Here is a 19,362-nt window from a genome sequence, read left to right on the forward strand (position 1 = left end):
TTTTTTTTAGTGTCAACCAAATGACATCTCGTTTTCTATTCCTACTCATAGGATTTGAGATACATGTCATCTCATTTCCTACAAATTTTCTATTTCTGCGATAATCCTATCCTTAACGTGTGCATCAAAAGGGCTCACTCGCGCATGCCATGTCGGCAGAGGAACACAATGAAAAGAAAAGAGGAAAAAGCGAACGCAGCGCGAGATTGGTTGCTAGGCGCGTCGGTCAAGTCGTCGCTTCATCTGGAAGAAAGAGAGAGAACGTGAAAACGCCTTGAACTCCACCCCTTCTCTCAAGTCACACGCAACCTCTCCTTTCCTCTCCAATCTCTCTCGTTTTTCATTCACATCGGCAAGGGTTGCCGCCGCCGCCGCGCTCACGCCCCAAATTTTCTCCCCCCTTCCCCGATCCCGCAGCGGCCGCCTCTGCTGCTCCTGCGCATGGTCGCCGCCGCCTCTGCTGCTCCCGCGCGTGGTCGTCGCGGCCTCTCCTCCCACCTCAGCGTACAACCGCCTCAGCGCCTCTTCCTCTTCATCTCAGAAGACGGCATCGAGTGCGGCCGTCCCGTGCTCTCTTTCCCTCCCAGGTCGACCCAGGAGGAGCTCGAGCGGCAGAGCTGGTCCACGGCGCCGTCGTTGTTGGCAGGAGCGTGAGCGCAGACACAGTCGGCTCCCTCCGGCTTTCGTGTCGCCGTCCATCAACCCGTGAGGTCAGTCCCTGCGTCCTCGCCTCAATCCTCTCTCGCTGTCACGGATGCCTTCTCCTCCGTCCTCTCAATGTTTTGCGATGAACTGGCTGAAAAATGCCTGCATGTCACAGCAGACCCGTACCGAAAGCATGTGTGTGGTACTGGTATGTGCCTGCACAGGACCTCCAAATTTGATTTAAGTATCAGTAATACTGATTAGAGTTTACATGAGAAAATACACTTATTTACTGTTGGGAATCTACTTCACGCTGTCAGGCACCTTCCTCCTTTCTCTCCTCTACAGATTGATACGACTGTATATGTATACGTTTTACTGTCAATTAATCTCCCCCACCTTTTACACTTTTTAATGCATAATGAATTTTGTGGTGTTGTTCTTTATAATAAAAACAATCTTCGCAGGAAGAGATATATCGATGGCCAAGAACTCCTGGAGCACCCGCTCGGTTCATCTCATGTTCTCATGCTCTCCTTTTTCTTCTGATCTTATGGAAGTTGTGCTATGATCATATATCATCTTCTACTCTGTACATGTTTGTTCGAATTCATGAGGTTGCAAGAATTAAGAAAATTACAACACCAATTCTATTGTACTAATCAATGCGCTTATGCTACTATGCAGGTATATTCGCAGGTTAGTTGCATGGATAAGGCCTTCCCAAGTAAGTTTTGCCTTGAAAGTTAGATACCACTTCATGTTGTAAAGCAGACAAAATGTTAATGATCTGAGATTAACACTCCAGCCGGGCACGCCCAAGAACGCCTCCTGCAGGAGGGCGCCGCCGCCGTCCCGACCAGCACTCCCCCGCCGTCCTACCACGCCCGGACCGCCACGGCAGGTTGGGCCGCAGGAGCAAGGGAGATGGTCGATGGGGAGACGGCCCCGCCTCTGATGCAGCTGGAGACGCTGCTGGCGCTCGGCCTGGACCAGCGCATGGCGGAGAACGCGCTGGTCAACAGCAAAGTCACCTAGCCTCCGTCATAGCCAAGGTAAACAACATATCCTATCCTTACACTTGTAGCCTTCATGGTATGTTCACGTAACTCTATTTTGCTTGCACATTATTTTGCCCTGCACATTGTTTTGCCCATAGTGAAAATTTGCTTGAACAACTCATAGTAATTTAATTTTCCTATTCATAAGGAAATATCGTACTCATATTATCTGTGCGATTGATGTGATTGTATTTGCATCTTGATATGTTATACTAAACCTACAGTATGAACTCTGAACTCTGCTTTCCAACTTCATCAAATGTCCCCATCGTGTTCTACAGAAAGGACAAGGAAAAGCCGAATTGGTTTGTTGATTCATACGCATTATACCACACATGTTCAGTCCAGTTCAGTTCAGTTGGGTGTGAAATTTATGCTCAAATTTCTGCAACTCTGTAGTTCAGTTGTACGAATAGTGGAGTAGTGTGTTATTGATGCGTGTTGCAGTGAGCAGACAAAGGAGGTGTTGTTCCTTATGAATCATATCGCAAATGCAATCACAGAGCTGTGATTCGGAACTTTATTGTTGTTGTTTGCAGAACCAGGGCAAATATGGGAGCTCCATCAAGGCTTTGGTGAGCAAACTGTGTCCTTGCTCAGCCTCTCTCGTGTTGATTGGGCATCTTGGAATTTTATTTTGGCAACTTGGCCAACTGGTCTTCCAACAATCAGCAGTAGCAGGTCCAGTGCCTGATAACAGAACAAGCGATTGCGATCGTTTCTATCTCCCACTGGTATACATGTCTTTAATTCATAGTTTATTATACAGAGTTGGCTTTACTTAATTTTAAAAAAAATTCTCCATGAACTATGAATAGTTTCCTACTAGAATATTGGGAAAATTGAAATGAGTGGTGGTTATTCGCTTACCTGTGGAAGAACAGAAGAAAGGGCGCAGTAGAAAGAGTTTTGATTTCACATATTGTGTTCCATGCTTCGTAGATATGCTAGCATGGCTGCCTTGCAGATTATGCAAATGTGTAGTTCTCATGTATCGATGCGCTGCAGTTCGTCTGTATTTACCTGCTCAAAGGTCTTTGCTTAAATAATTCTAGGGAGGTCACTTGATCTGGACTCCCTCTTCCTCCACTACAGCGGCCGAAACCTGCAGTTGCTGCCGGCTGAGACCGGCCAGGACGCCGACAACGGATTTGACTCCTACACCAATCTCATCAAGGTAGGGTGGAAATTCCTCTTAACTCTTTTGTGAGTTGTTGCTATCTGATTGTTGTAAGGTTGCCGGCTTAATCAGATGATATCATTTAGGATTAGTCTATTCATGAATTATTACCTGAGATGTTGGTTTGCCTGATGTTAATTCAGATGCCAAATGAGTACGATTTAAGCTCTTTTGCTTAGAATTGACTGACAAGTGAATGAGTTGATCATGCGATCGTAGCAGTTGACTCACTTTGGCAAGATGATCCTAATTACATGCTCAGTGGAATGCCAGAGTTGCATAAATTGTCTTTTACGAATTTAGCATTAGTTCCTTCTGTTGGTAAATGGAACTTCTATATGTTGTTTCATTACTACATAGTATGTGATTATTTTAGACAATTAACTATTGTTAAGCATTTTAAACATGCTGCTGCACTTGTTACCCTGTATTAACTTATTTGATATGTTTTTAGATGTGGATTATGGCTGTGGATCTTGTCGTATTCATCAGGATCATAAGAACAATGTGATTTGTCCATTTATTGATACTTTATGATTTCTTTTGCCCACGGGGGTTTTAAGTTTTGTTCGTCTGTCGGACAGAGGGTTATTAAGCTTTCTATCAGGAAGATACCAGATGGACATCACGTGCTTTCCTGTTTAGCTACGCAAATTACTAAACTTGAATGTCCTTATGTTGTCTTGCAAGAGGAACAACAGAAAATTCCTATTTCACTGATTGTTATAGTTGACAGTCCGGTTTATTTCTCCGATTTGATGTAGGAAATGGATTGGAAGTTTCAGTCTTTCAGTACTGATTTTCTTTCTTCCCTTCATTAGCTGAATTTTCGGTTAGGGAAGGAAGGATAAAATATTGTCCAGAACAACCTAAGTGAGTTTAGTGAATGCTGACCACATTCTTACAATTCATAAGTATATGAAGAAGTGTTTCACACTTTCACTTTGATCCCTTTTTGGGTTACAAGCATACTTACCCAATGTTCATGAAAATGTTAAAGCCTAAAGCACTATCACTCTGCTATCTTTGGCTAATAATTTAATTTTGCTTTTGATCATATATCACTACAGGTTGTTGTTGGAAAGTCAAAAAGCTACACGGGAAGACCTTCGACAATAATTTCAGCCCCAAAGGAACAAAGGTGGCGACGCCGTTATCACGGCAAGCAAGCTGGCATTCAGTTCAGCTTCTTGACGCGGTTCGGCATGATGGCGGCGCAGATGAAGGCATTCCTCGACTCCACTGGCGCCTCCGGCAGGAGCAGAGCATCTCCGGCAATCTCGCAGGCGTCTTCTTTGCCACGGGCACCTAGGGCTGGCACGCCATTGTAAAGATGGGTTAAGCGTATGCCTTAGCAGGGACGCGTTGCGTGTTATTTATAGGCACAAGAGATTACAGGGTTTAGGTAGTTAGGTTGTTGTAGGATTGATCTCCAAGTCATAATCTATACAAAGGATAGAGATCAACCTAAACATATCCTAACTACCTGATTACAACACGCACATGCCCACACATATATACGGTTTATATGTACACTGTATACATCCTATAATACATACTTTAACACGCCCCCTCAATCACAACTTTAACAAGTTGAAATTGTTTTTGAATTCTTCCAACTTGCGCCATGACAAGGCTTTAGTAAAACCATCTGCAACCTGATCATTAGTAGGAATAAAACGAATGTCCAATAGCTTCTTGGCTACTCTCTCACGAACAAAATGATAGTCTACTTCAATATGTTTTGTTCTTGCATGGAACACTGGATGTGCTGACAGATAAGTAGCACCAATATTGTCACACCATAATCGTGCAACAGAGGAATGATTTACACCTAGTTGATTTACACCTAGTTCAGCAAGCAGACTTTGAACCCATATCAACTCAGCCGTGGCATTTGCTAGAGCTTTGTATTCAGCCTCAGTGCTGGATCTAGACACAGTGGCTTGTTTTCGTGCGCTCCAAGATATGAGGTTTGGTCCAAAGAAAACAGCAAAACCACCAGTTGACCTTCTATCATCAGGACAACCTGCCCAATCTGCATCTGAAAAGGCACTTACCACATTTGAGCTTGACCTTGTGAATTTTAATCCAGTACTCATAGTACCTTTGAGATATCTCAAAATTCTGTTCACTGCAGTCCAATGCTGAAGAGTAGGGGCATGCAAGAACTGACGCACCTTGTTGACAGGAAAACATATGTCAGGCCTTGTAAGTGTCAAGTACTGTAAGGCACCTACCACACTTCTATAGTTTGTGGCTGCTTTGGTTCGCAAGGGCTCCCCTTCTTCCTTGGAAAGTTTCTCAGTGGTTGAGAGTGGCATGTTTGAAACTTTACAACTCATCATACCTGACCTTTTTAATATATCAGACACATATTTTTCCTGACTTAAGACTATCCCATCAGTTACCTTTTTCACTTCTATTCCCAAGAAGTAGTGCAAATCGCCAAGGTCTTTAAGTGCAAAGTCTCTCTTGAGATCTTCCAACAATGCACTGACCGCATCTTGTGATGAGCTGGCCACAATAATATCATCAACATATACCAACATAAAGATGATTATTTTTCCCTTCTTATAGAAGAAAAGTGATGTATCAGCCTTTGAAGGTCGAAAGCCAAGCCTTTGAAGTTTATCACTTAACCTAGAATACCATGCTCTAGGTGCTTGTTTCAGACCATATAATGCCTTGTCAAGTTTGCACACATAATGATATTTGTCTTTTACCTCATACCTAGGTGGTTGTTTCATGTAGACTTCCTCCTCTAGAACGCCATGAAGAAACGCATTCTGCACATCCAATTGACGAAAACTCCAACCATTTGATACTGCAACAGAAAGAACAAGTCCCTCATAGTCAATACCGTACCGCTGTTTAAAACCCTTTGCTACTAATCTAGCCTTGTATCTGTCTATTTCTCCACTGGACTTTCTTCTGACTCTGTAAACCCATTTACAATCAATTATGTTTCTGCCTTTTGCTGGAGGAACCAAATGCCAAGTTTTGTTTCTAATAAGAGCATTATATTCTTCATCCATAGCATTTTTCCAGGTTTTATCCTCAAAAGCCTCAACCAAGTTTCCTGGCTCACCTGTGACAGCTAGGCCACCAAAACGAACATTACTGTACCTGACCGTGCTATCCGTCCGAACCTTGGGCTTCAAAACTCCATGCTGTGATCTGGTTCTCAGTGGCACAGAATCTGTAGCAGAGGGCCGCTGCACAGAAGATCCGGCGGGATCCAGCGCGACAGGCGATCCAGCGGGATCTGGCGCTGCAGATGATCCAGCGGCACCTGATCCGAGGCGGATTTCCTCGGAGCGGAGCCAGTTGCTCATTGGGCCACTTGGCAAGGCCCACCAGACGAGGCGGAGAGGTGCCTCTCCTGGCGCGTGAGTGTGGTTGGCCCACCTGCGCTGCTGGGCCCGCCTTGGCTTGTCATGGTCTCACCCGCGGGGCCGCGGGGGGACGCGTGGTCGGCCGCTGGTGGCCTGCCTGACCCCGAGGCGGGTGCGCTGCCACTGCCTGGCGCGACAGGCGAGGGCGGATCCGCATCGGGATCGCCGCTGTCAGCTTCTGGTGCGGCACCTGAATCCTCCTCGTGCTCCGCGCTTGTCCTTTGCTGCTGCATAAAATCATAGTGCACAACCGAATTTCCTCCAGAATTTATAGCAGAATTTTCATGAGAATTACCCAAGTGATCATTAGCTATATGTTCGTCCCCATGATCAAGAGGTAAGGAGGAGGAATTTTCAGAGAGGAGAAGGACTTCAGATCTGATAGGTGTACCGGCATTAGGGTTTAACTTGGCAAAGGTAAACACCGTTTCATCGAACACAACGTCCCGAGAAATATAAGCACGTCCAGTAGTTATGTCTAGACACTTGAAACCTTTGTGAAGGTTACTGTAGCCAAGGAAAACGCATTGCTTGGAGCGGAATTCAAGCTTGCGAGCATTGAAAGGACGAAGGTTAGGCCAACATGCGCACCCAAACGTACGAAGAGCATGATAGTTTGGTGTTTCATGAAATAATTTTTCTAGTGGAGTTTCAAGATTGATCACCTTACTTGGTGTGCGATTGATCAAGTACGTGGCAGCGAGGAATGCCTCATCCCAAAATTTGAGGGGCATAGACGCATGAGCTAGCAGTGAGAGGCCAACCTCGACAATGTGACGATGCTTTCTTTCGGCGGAGCCGTTTTGCTGATGAGCATGTGGGCAGGAAACATGGTGTGTGATGCCAACTTGGCGAAAAAAGGAATTTAACCTCTCATACTCACCACCCCAGTCGGTTTGCATGGTGATGATTTTGCGATCAAAGAGTCTTTCTACAAGTGCTTGAAATTCATGAAACACTTTGAAGACCTCTGACCTATGCTTAAGAAGAAATATCCACGTAAATTTACTGAAATCATCAATAAAGCTCACATAATAGTTCTTTTTATTGATAGAATCACGGGCAGGTCCCCATACATCAGAGTAAATAAGCTCTAAAGGAGCATCCGAAAAACTACTAGAATGCGGGTAGGGAAGTTGGTGACTTTTGCCTTGTTGGCATGCATCACACACCCCCTCTTTATTCAACTCATGAACAGAAAAAGGAATTTTGTTCTTGCTAAGAACATGATGGACGATTTTCAAAGACGGATGACCTAGTCGATCGTGCCACCTTGACGGAGAGATCTTGGTGGCACCAAAAGCATGCCTGCCCGGGCCTAAAGAAGCTGATGATAGGGGGTAGAGGCCGGCTCTACACCTGCCGTGGAGGAGGGTGCTCCTCGTTGCCTTGTCCTTAATGAAGAAGAAACGAGGGTGAGTTTCAAGAAAGACATTATTGTCTTGAGATAGACGATGAGCAGAAACAAGATTTTTTTTGTGGCTTTAGGTGAGTAAAGGACATCTTTTAGATGAAGATTACAGGTGGGAGTACGAACATATGCTTGACCAATATGAGTAATTTTCATACCTGCTCCGTTGGGCATGTTCACTTGATCATGGCCGTTGTATCTCTCCCTCATGGTGAGCTTGTCGAGCTCTCCGGTGATGTGATCTGTAGCGCCTGTGTCAACGTACCAATTGGTGTCGACGCCGTAGGAGGAGTTGGACACGACGCTCGCACTCTTCTCCTTGGTGAATGCGATGTCGAAGCGCCGGTAGCACTCTATGGCCGTGTGGTTCGGCTTCTTGCAGATCTGGCAGAACACTTCAGGGAGCTCATCTCGTCCCCCGCCTCCTTGGCCACACCCACCGTGGCCGTTCCCGCGGCCGCCGTTGCCTCCGTTGCCACGGCCACCACTGTGACCACGGCCGCCTCCGTTCCTGCCGCGGCCTCCGCCGCGAGGGAAGCCACCGCGACCGCCGCGGGAGGCAGCGTTCGCGGATGAGTGGGACGACGAGTTGCCACCCTCAAACATGGCGAGGCGGCTCTCGAAGCTGATGAGTTGCGCGTAGAGCTCGTTGGGCTTGATGGGGACGGTCCTGGCGCAGATGGAGGAGACGAATGACATGTAGTCGAAATCCAAGCCAGCAAGGATATACGACACCATATCATCGTCTGTGAGCGGCTTGCCGATGGCAGCCATCTCATCACTGAGGGCCTTCATGCGGCCAAGGTACTCAGCGATGGTGGAGTTTCCCTTCTTGGTGGTGGAGAGGGCCATCCTCGTATTAACGATGGCCGCCTGCGTCTGGGAGATAAAGATCTCCGTGATTGTAGTCCATGCTGCTGACGCCGTGGTGCAAGTTGCGATCTGAACCATCACAGGGGGTGAGATGGAATTGAAAAGAAAACTCAGAACCTGAGAGTCTCGAGCCCTGTCGATCTCATATGCCGGGTTCAGCACGTCGGTGACCTTGCCGTCTTTGTCTGACAGCTTGGGCACCAGTTCCTCCCTCTCTGGATCGAGGTAGGAGACCAGCTCAGCACCACGGATCGTGGCCAGGGCCTGCGCACGTCAGATGTTGAAGTTGGAGTGATGGAGTTTCTCAGCGATGGGGATCAGCACGGATGGAGAGGCTGCGGTGGAGCTTGAGGAAGACATGGCGGCACGAGGAGTTTTGGCGGCGCAAGAGATGTGCGTAGAGGAGAGGCTCTGATACCATGTAAAGATGGGTTAAGCGTATGCCTTAGTAGGGACGCGTTGCGTGTTATTTATAGGCACAAGAGATTACAGGGTTTAGGTAGTTAGGTTGTTGTAGGATTGATCTCCAAGTCATAATCTATACAAAGGATAGAGATCAACCTAAACATATCCTAACTACCTGATTACAACACGCACACGCCCACACATGTATACGGTTTATATGTACACCGTATACATCCTATAATACATACTTCAACAACCATGATTGAGACTATCGCCACCCGCTGTCTAGATCGATGCCGGTGAGGAAAAAAAATACACGGAGATGCACAAACCAAATTCAATCCCCATCAACATCAGGTACAACCCTGGACTAGGGGATCCCATGAAGAAATCTTAGTCAAATAATTTATGAGTGACTGCTACTTTTTACTTGATATTTAGTTCATAAAAATAGGAGCTAGCTTTAGTTAAGTTAACCATCGATTTGCTTCAGGGTTAATCTATACTCTTAGCAGATTCCCATGTTAGGGAAAATACTTGCTATAATTAAGTGACTGATACCCCTTAGTTTGAACCACTTTTCGTGTCTCTGTGATCAGTCTTCTACCCTATAAAACTGTTGCTTCTCTGTTTATGCAACCTGTTAATATCTATGAAACCCATACACTTGCTCTGGTTTTTGAATGTGCACTGGTTGCCGTGTCTTATATTTTTAACCAGCAACATGGACCTGTCACTCGTCTGTACTGCTTGTCTTGTCGCTAAAATAAGTTCAGTAACACTGCTATGCACATGCTATACCAACATTGCCAAAAAGAAATAACAAGTATAGTAGCCTAATTAGTAGCGCACCTTACCCACACCAAGTGTTTATATAGATCCAAATATTCCAACTCATGCAGTCATCTGTGTGAGTTTGTATGGGTCATAGATCAGTTTCTTGAGAACAAACTCTGAACGTATTATCTTCAGACAAGTAAACCTTTTCCTTTGCCTTTGAGATTCTGTCATGGAATTTATGGGGTTCTAAATGGTGTTTACTCTTCTAAAAATGGGATAACATGGCATGGATAGGCTCGCTAGAATTTTCAATTGCAGTGGAGGTTCTCTTTTGTACTATATAAATGCATGAATATGTTCTTTATGGAAATCCAATACATCTTTTCTTGATTTATTCTTTGTCCAGAGTTAACCAAATACTGTTCACTTCGGATGAAAGCTCATTCAATCATGAACCTTTACAAATGCATGAATATTTTCTTTCTGGAAGCTCAACACATCTTTTCTTGAATTATTGTTGTTTGTTAAAACATAAAAGTCACACAGTATAGTTTACTTACTGTTTTCTTATTCGCTTCTCTCATAGAATAGGGCTTGCAAGTTAGTACCTTCTTAAAGTATGCTACTGAATCTATCTATGGGAAGTCTACAACCTAGAACTAACATCTTGCTCCTGCCTACTACATGTACAATGGTTTCATCAGGAATAATTATGCCCTACGTGGGAGAATGACCTTACATTTAGATTTGGCAGTAGTTAGAGAAATATAAATATCAGGTAGCTGGACTACTTTGACACATAGGTGAGATAAAAAATCCAACTGCTCAAACTCTTTCTGTGCTATACAAGGTATCCAGTTCCTTTGGATTATATGATAAAAACATCTCTTGTTTTGGAATATCATGAACATTCTTTATGAAGTGCTCCCTAGGGATAATCTACAGTTAGAAATAGAGGGAGAGGAACTGGCTCCGCTCTCCCACGCAGCCACACCAACGTCATCGCCTCGAGGGAGGAGTGGGCGCAAGTATTAGGCGGCGACGACGGTTTCGATCTGTGATTTTTGCCTCGACACCGGAGGCGGCGGATTGATCTCATCGAAATGGCAAGGTCACAACGACTCATCTACATGACTCTTTATTGTGTACATGAGCAAGAATATTAAAAATTTCCTCGTGTAGCTTTCCTAACAAATACTGGTGAACATCAGCTCGTATAACTTGATTGTTTTTAGAGACTTATCCATGTGACTTATGATGCACATGAATAACATTTATCTGCTATGCTTATTAGAAGTGCTCATGTATGAATAGCATCTATATATGCTAAGCTTTCTAGAAATACTCATGCACACAACAAGGACCAAATAAGCCAGCTGAATGGGCGGCAGCAAACCAGACACCGCACAAGCACGCCTCAAGCGGCGCCACCGGGTGGCGCCCCAACCACTAGTAACACATGAAGGGGGGAGTGAGCAGAACGCAGAGATGGAGTTACTCATTGAGAAGCTCGATACTCCTTGGGTTCATAAACGTGGCCGCGGAAGGAATTTGATGGCCAGATCAAGAGGATGGCCATGTCGTTGGGCTAAAATGTGTAGAATCACCTATAGTGCGTGTAAGAGGCCGGGGCACGAGAACAGTGCCGTTTTCTAGTTTTTTCGGTCAATTTTCCCCAATGCCTCCTATTCCTAAGTAAGACACAGATCAAAACTCTATGGTTCCTAGGCACATCTTCTTTCATTTTGGTTTCTCGTTTCTTGAGACGGCTGCACATACCACTTCACTAGACCACATTCTCTCCTTGGTGCTTTGCTTTGGCTGCTACCACCTCACTACCGTACACGGTATGATGAATCAATAGTGTGTAGTGAAGACTCAAACACCGGTGGTATATAAGGATAGCAAAAGGTTCATTCATGGTTGTGGAAATGCGCAATGAAAAGTCCGTGGGTGCATTTCATTTGGTCAGACTCTTCAATATACTTCACCTCCGTATTTGTGCACATGAACATAACATACGCAAAGTACCATCCTACTATAATACTATTATGGACAAACATCCGGTAGGTGTGGAGTCACTCTTAATAGATTTTCCAACATGCCATGTACTATAACAAACACTACATTTGGATTTCTAGCTAGCTATGTGCCTGTGACTGCAACAACTAATGGTTAGCATTCCAGCTGCACAAAATAATCCGTTTTGTGTTTTTCGTCTGGCTAATTTTTTTGCTGCATTTTGCGTATGGAAGTACAATGGGGAAACATTTCTAGTGTGTACAGGTAAAACTTCCTCCTTCAAAGTTCCCCCAATATCCATTCTCCATTAGCGGTCTACCAGCGTGTATAGTTCTCTGCAAAACGTTTTTAATTAGACATTTTGACAGCCTCAGCTCAAGCTTATGATTTAGAAGTTATATGCTTCCAGCTAAATGCCTGAATAGAATTATGGAACAACCAGGATGTAGCTCATAAGATTTCATTAGTGGCTCCAAGGATGCACAACTATACAAAAGCATTGTGTTTTATGGCAAGTACTAAATTACCTTAGGTCATGACTTACAACCAATATGGTATGGTCTTTCTTTAGGCCCTTCGAGATTGACCACATTAGCCCGAGCTTTCCAATTTGATGATGAAGTTACAAAACTGGTAACCAGTACTTGAAAGAGCATATACTAATTTGAACAAACTATTTAACACTGTACAATAATTGCGCAAGTGTGAAAATTATCTTTAAAACTATCTTATTTTGCAGCAAAACTTCTCGAGCACTCACACAGATGATAGGCATTCATGTCAGTATGTAAATAACCTATTACTGAAGGTAGTATAGTAGTACCTGATTTATCAAGTATAGTAGTACTTGATAAGAAGTACCTGCAAATTTATGTGAAAATTATCTTATTTTGTAGCAAAACTTCTCAGCACTCACACAGATCATAGGCATTCATGTCAGTATGCAAATAACCTATTACTGAAGGTAGTAGTTACTTCATCAAGTATAGTAGTATTTGATAATAAGTACCTACAAGTTTATGTGAAAATTGCACAATCCGCGTGCCAACTACCCCAGTCACAAATCACCTCCATATAGAGACCAGGAAGATACGTCACCACTGCCGCCACCGTGAAAGAGTAATCATGAAAATTCACCATCCATCAGAAATCAAGGAACGAAAAGCCTCCACCATGAATCACCACAGGCGTCGTTGATGCCATGACCGGGTCCCCCCTTTCCAATTGAATAATTAATTGTATGAAGATAAGTAAGTTGTATAAATGGTGTGCTCCTTAACATCAGTTAGCCACCGAGGCGGTCCCCCGCGCGTCGCCTCTGGCGCACGGGGGAAACCCTAACCGCGCCACCAGCTGCCCCTCCCCGCTCCTCCCCCGCTTCGCCGCCGCCGGAGGGGACAACGGCGAAGCCCGCGTGGTCCCCAAGGAAGGTGGCGGCGGGGCGTCCTCGTCGTTCTCGCGCAGATCTCACGGCAGCCGGTGACGATCTCGCGGCGGCCGGTGGCGCACGGCGGTGTTCTGCCGGTGGCTGGCGCCTGCTGCCCGTGGGGCGGCGTCCCTCACGGCGGCGGGACTGCCCCTGAACGGCACTTGGTGGTGGCCACGTGGCGGCGCGCGGGTGGGACGGATCTGGGCTTCCGATCTGCGTCCTCGTCGTGGCAGCGCTTGCCGTTGCCCTCGGCCATGAGGCGTGGTCCAAGACGGGCCGAACACCGGTGGTGCTGGCCAGGACGCACGCTGGCAACGCCCTACTTCATCTCGCGTCGTCTCGCTGGCCAATGATGGTGGTCATCTTCTTCGTCAGAGATGGCAGGCCAGAGACTTGGTGATCGGATCTCGAGATCCATCATCTAGTCCCGGCTGCGAGTTGGGGAGACATGGTTGCCGGTGAAAACCGAGCCGTTGGCAGGCGATGGCGCGGTTCTATGCCGTTACCTTGATGGAGGCATCGTCGTGTAATTACTATTGACCCACTCGTGCTGCTCTAGGGGAAACCCTAGGATTTGGTGTTCCAGATCGGACGATGGTGGCACTGCGGTGTCGTTTCTCTCTTGGGAGCATTTTTTGTGGAGCAGCGCTGGAAGTCAGAGGCATGAGGTGGAGCGGCTTCGTCTTGCACGGAGCTTCGGTGGAGATGTTAAGTCATGCCTGACCGACAGGTGCTACGCTTTGTCATGCCTAGTCGGCAGGTGCTATGCACGATAGATCTTCCAAAGACTTCAAGTTGTGTCGGCTGGTGGTACTTGGCAGCATGGGGCTGAGGTGTATCAGTGGCGACCGCGATGTGCACAGCTGTTTGCACGCAGGAAGGAGGTGCCGTTGGGCGCCGTGGTGACGTCGACGATACCTAGACCGAGCAAGGTTGATGCATCAGTACAGTTCTGAAGATGGAGCGGTGGAGTTGGCAGCGGCGGCCTCTGAGAGCACGCCGGACCAACGAGACCCATGCCCGGCAGACGTCCTGGATGGGTCCTCAGGTCTTAGATGTTAGGTTTGGCTGCGATGTCTGTTTGGTATTAAGCCCAGGCTATCTGCGCCCCTTCATCAACTGGATAGGTGTAGCGACAGTTTGTTGCTTAGACGGCGGCTTTAGTCTTACTATGGTATTACTTTGTAAGGTCTTGTGAGAATAATTAATAAAGTGGCTGTATGCATTGCTCAGATGCAGAGGCCGGAGGTTATCCTCCTTTTCTAAAAAAAAGTAAGTTATATAAATAGATCTACTCCCTCGGTTCCTAACAAATTTTGTGTGCATGCTCTACCCCAATAAACAAATTGAGCATTCAGCCAGTCCTGTTCAGAAACTGATAAGAGCAGTTTTTTGGTGCCAGTTGAGGTTTATTACTATATTTGCTACTTCTGCTAAAGAGCTAACTCTTTGCAATTAATCCTTGGCTTTTCTTCCGTGCAACCACCGTTTGGCAATGAGTTATAGGAATTGCATTCCAAAGACAGTCCAATTAGGTTAGTTTGGATGTTTAGATTAAGAGTTCCCAGTGTTCGTTTCTGCTTTCATGCTACTGAACATCTTTTTTTAGGAAAGCCATCATGGCGGTTTTTTATTGATTTGGTATCACAGTTACATCATCAGCTGAAACACAACAAATAAAATCTGGAGGTTCTTGCCAAGAGTGGTTCCCCTCGCTAAATCTAGCTAGATTATGGGCAATGCGAGAAAATTACATGTGTAGAATTACAACATAGAAAAGTACATTCTTGTAAATAGCTGCAGCCACGCCTAGAGAGTTACCACCATTTTGCATGACTTTCACAACTTCAATGCAATCACTTTCGACTAGGAGTCTGTTGCGCCTTACGGTCCTTGCAGTGATCAAACCATTCTGAAGAGCACACGCTTCAGCAGTTGACCGTGTATCGATGAATGGCAGAGACGAGCTACCCCAACAACTGGAGCTGATGTAGCCTGTTTCATCGTCAAAAGCGACATCCACATATAATTTCACAAATCCCTCTGATGGTTTATTAATTCCAACCATGTTACTAAATATCTTAGTTCCCTGAGCCATAATTAATCCGAAAGAAGTTACTAATACAATGCAGCTTGCATGGATTGGAGAATACATTGTCTCTGTTGCCTTAATATAGCTACGATTACCATTACAGTTTAGTCGGGCGTCCTCCTAATATTCACAAAGCAGCCCAGGAAAGTAATGAGCAGGAGCATTGGTGTGTCCTAGATCTACCGACCAATCTAGGCTCGCGTGTCAGTTTTGTGGTGCAAGAGCACGGAGGTGCGCCCCAGATCCTAGTTTGGGCCACTAGTGGAAGAGCACCCTTGCAGGAAATGGCAAGATACCAGGGCATAAAAACAATACTGCCTTCCATATTTGCCCATCAGTTTCCCCCAACGCCTCCTATTCTTCACGTAACTAAGACACACATCCAGACTCCAATTCTTTTATGCTCTTCCATTTTTGGCTTCTCGACAAGGCTACTAGGTACCACTTCACTCGACCATTTTCTCTCCTAGGTGCTTGCTTTGGATGTAACCACCTCACCATTGTACATCGTTTGATGAATCAATGGTATATGGCGAAGACTCAAACGTGGGTGGTATATCAAGACATCAAAAACTTCATTCATGGTTGCAAGGGAAGGTCCATGGGTGCATTTCATTCGGTCAGACTCCTCAAGACAATTAACTGAGAGCACATGCTACACATCTGTATTTGTGCACAAGAATAGAGCGTGCGCAAAATAGCATCGTAGTATTATTGACGAACATCCAGTAGGTATGGAATCAGTCCTGATTGATTCTGTAACATATGCCTTGTACTCATTCAAATATCACATTAAGATTTCTTGCCATGTATGTATGCAACAACAAATGGGTCAGAATTCTAGCTGCACACAAGAATTCGGTTTTTAGTTTTTTATTTGGCTAACTTTTTGCTGCATTTTGCGTATGAAAGTAAAAGGGAAAATGTTTCTAGTCTATACATGTAAAGGTTCTGCAAAACATTTTTAATTAGACATTTTGATAGCCTTAGTTCAAGCTTATGATTTGAAGTTATACAATTCCAGCTGAATGCCCGAATCCAAGTATGGAACAACAAGCGCGTAGCTCACACTAGTACAGTTTCGTGCTATTAAGACCCCAACTTCGCACACAATGGACGAAAAACGTGTGTGATAAGCACATCGGACACAATAAAAAATTAGAACCATGTGTCAAAAATACGAACGTGTGCGAAGCTGGGCTCATCACACACACTTTTTCTAAAAAACTGTTTGTGATTATTTGCACACAATTGCCATAAAATAATTGTGTGTATTGTTATGTGATATCAAGCACAGTTCATTTTTCATGGCTTGTGGCGATGTTTTGCAGACGTTTTATTGAAATGAACTATTTGCTTAGTCTACAGTTATCACATACGGTACGTTTACTATAACTGTGTGCGATTGTTTTTTGTTATTATCAACTACTTCACGTGCACTGTTGCAGAAATCGCACACGGGGATGGATAAGAACTAGTGTCAGCCCACGCGACCAATTTTGTTCCCGCTGGAACGCTCGTCGGCGCATTTGGCCTGCCCAATTTTCACCCATTTCAGCGCGTCGCCACCGCAACGGTGCGATACAAGCGTCAGTGCCTCTCATCAGGTGCGTCGCCAAGCCTTACAGGCCAAGCGTCGTGGTAGGCGGTAGGAAACCAGCATCCGCCGCTCTGGTCAAGAAAACCCCCAATGTTGATAATATGAAATGTTTCCAATGTTGATAAAAAGTAACTCATCCAATGGCATTTAACATTCAGAAAACTGAAAACAAAACATGCTCCAAGCAGAAATATCACAAGTATCGCCGCGCCTTGGGTAGTTGGCTTGGTGGGGCAAATCTCAGCGCGCCATGCCATCCAATGTGCAACACCTCTAATGTTGCTTTGCATCTAATATTAGTGGGACAAACCTCACGCCAAGCAAAACATTTTATCTAGTGTTTTGGATGTGCATGTGCAAAAGAACAATCAATGTGGGATGAACTATTTGCAACCCCCCTGTCTTATGTTTTCCATATTTTTTATAGTATCCCCTAGGGGGTTTTCACTAGTATATCGGACAGTGAACTATTAAGCTATAGAAAAAGGACTTGCATCTGTGCAATATCTATAGTTTCTTGGAGCCTGTTTGATTTTATTTTTCTCTATAGAAACTCAAATAATGCATGGTTTCTTGCAATTAATCAGGTGTTCTAAAATACAAATGATATTTGGGGAACTCGCATTTGATAAGCACTCAACTCCCAAGATAATAGGCTTTGTACTCATACACTCACTAGTCACTAGATTTGGAAGCAAAGGGCCACGATGTATCTCGGGCGTGTAGCTATATCCCCCTAGCTTTTATTTGTCTTGTCAAGCTATCAGGGAGGGGAATAACCACAAGAATCACTCATGAAGGGAAGAGTGGGCAGAACACAGGGAGGGGGTGCTCGTTGACAAGGTCAATACTTCTTGTGTTCGCATAAATGGCCGCGGAAGCCGGAAGGAACTTGACGGCCAAATCAAGAGGATGGCCAAATGGTTGGGCTAAAACGTGTAAACGACTACCTGCCATACCAATGAGAGGTCGGACCACTAGAACAGTGTTGTTTACTAGTTTTTTCCGCCAATTTTCCCCAATGCCACCTATTCCTAAGACACACATCAAAACTCTATGGTTCCTAGCTACATCTTCTTCCATATTCTCTTCCCGTTTCTTGACACGTCTGCTAGGTACCACTTTACTACACCACTTCCCCTCCTTGGTGCCTTGATTTGGCTGGTATAACCTCACTATTGTATCTTGTTTGATGAATCAATTGTATGTAGCAAAGACTCAAACATGGGTGGTATATAAAGACAACAAAAACTTCAAACATGGTTGGTTGGGGAGATGTGCAACGAAAGGTCCGTGGGTGCATTTCATTCGGTCAGACTCTTCAAGATGATTAACCGAGAACAACTTTGTATTTGACTATTTGTGCACATGAACAGAGCATACACAAAGTAGCATCCTGCTATTATTGGTAACTGTCCTTTAGGTATTGAGTTACTCCTAATAGATTTTGTATCATGCCTCGTACTATTTGACCCAACCAATGTGGCCATGTCATGGGTTTTCATCTAGGAGAGGAACCTGACTAAACTCCATGCAATGCCTTCAACAAGAGAACGCTGCCTGAACAACAACATTGCTAGGTTCAACCAATGAAGGTCGTACCTAGAGTTTTCACCCCTAGAACATGAGCCCTTGCACTCACAGAGCACCACCCGGCCGGGTCGCCATGTACTGCCATCACCTAGCCACAAAATTAGAACCATGTACGTGCAACACTTGTTGCCGAGGAGCACTTAGGGATGCCCGTCATCTCCGACTATCTCATGCCACCAAGAGGCCCCTAGCCGTCGGGGGCTCTCCTTCCTTCCCTCCCTCCCTCCCTCCGCCGCCGCCGAAGGATGCCGCCGACCTATAGCCTAGGGGTAGACGGTGGTGGTGGGGGTCGCCCTCTCTCCTGCGCCATGGGGATATGGTCCAGAGCCCCGCGGTGTGAGGAGGCATGGCCGATCTGGCCTTGGTGGTGTGGCGGGCGTTCCTGCCTTGACTGATGGCGGTGCGTCAACCGGCTCGCCTTCGGTAGCGATGGCTGCGGGCGCGATGGCCGTCCTTGCTGCGTTGGCTACTAGATCAATGGCTACGGGCCATCTGACCTCGGATCGGCTGTGGCAGCATGGAGGGCCTAGTGGAGGGGTAGGCGCCGTGAGTGGTCTAGCCTCCGGACAGATCTGATCTGGTCGGTGCGGCCTGCTCGCTGCGCACTGGCTCAGATCGGTGGCGACCCGTACACACGATGCTTGATAGAGGTTTGTCGAGCGGATCCGGGTGAAAACCTCCTTCTCGGCTTGTTGCCAAGACCAGCGACGTCGGCACTCTTTTGTGATGTTACCTTCTTGAAGGCATCGCTGTGGAGAAGCTCCAGACCTCTATCCGCTACCTCCGGGGGAAACCCTAGATCAGATGACGGCAGTGCTCTAGTGTCGTTTCCCCCTTGGGGGCGTCATTCTTGGAGGTGTACATGGGCTCGAG

The 19,362-nt window shown here is 45.8% G+C and overlaps 1 long non-coding RNA gene and 1 pseudogene across 2 annotated transcripts; one reads left to right on the forward strand and one right to left on the reverse strand.

Annotated features, from left to right (window-relative positions):
- The first annotated feature begins 231 nt into the window (after positions 1-231).
- LOC123058907 (uncharacterized) lies at positions 232-4,462 on the forward strand. Of its 2 annotated transcripts, none has more exons than XR_006427319.1 (6): positions 232-710; positions 1,113-1,372; positions 1,454-1,700; positions 2,246-2,440; positions 2,802-2,883; positions 3,957-4,462. It is a non-coding gene; the product is annotated as an uncharacterized lncRNA (long non-coding RNA). The 2 variants fall into 2 exon arrangements; XR_006427318.1 differs by having other exon boundaries at positions 2,246-2,281; positions 2,762-2,883.
- Positions 4,463-8,312: 3,850 nt separating this feature from the next.
- Positions 8,313-8,451, reverse strand: LOC123063852 (uncharacterized; annotated as a pseudogene).
- Positions 8,452-19,362: the final 10,911 nt, after the last annotated feature.

The sequence above is a fragment of the Triticum aestivum genome, chromosome 3A (assembly GCF_018294505.1).
Source record: "Triticum aestivum cultivar Chinese Spring chromosome 3A, IWGSC CS RefSeq v2.1, whole genome shotgun sequence".
In the NCBI taxonomy this organism is placed as follows: Eukaryota; Viridiplantae; Streptophyta; class Magnoliopsida; order Poales; family Poaceae; genus Triticum; species Triticum aestivum.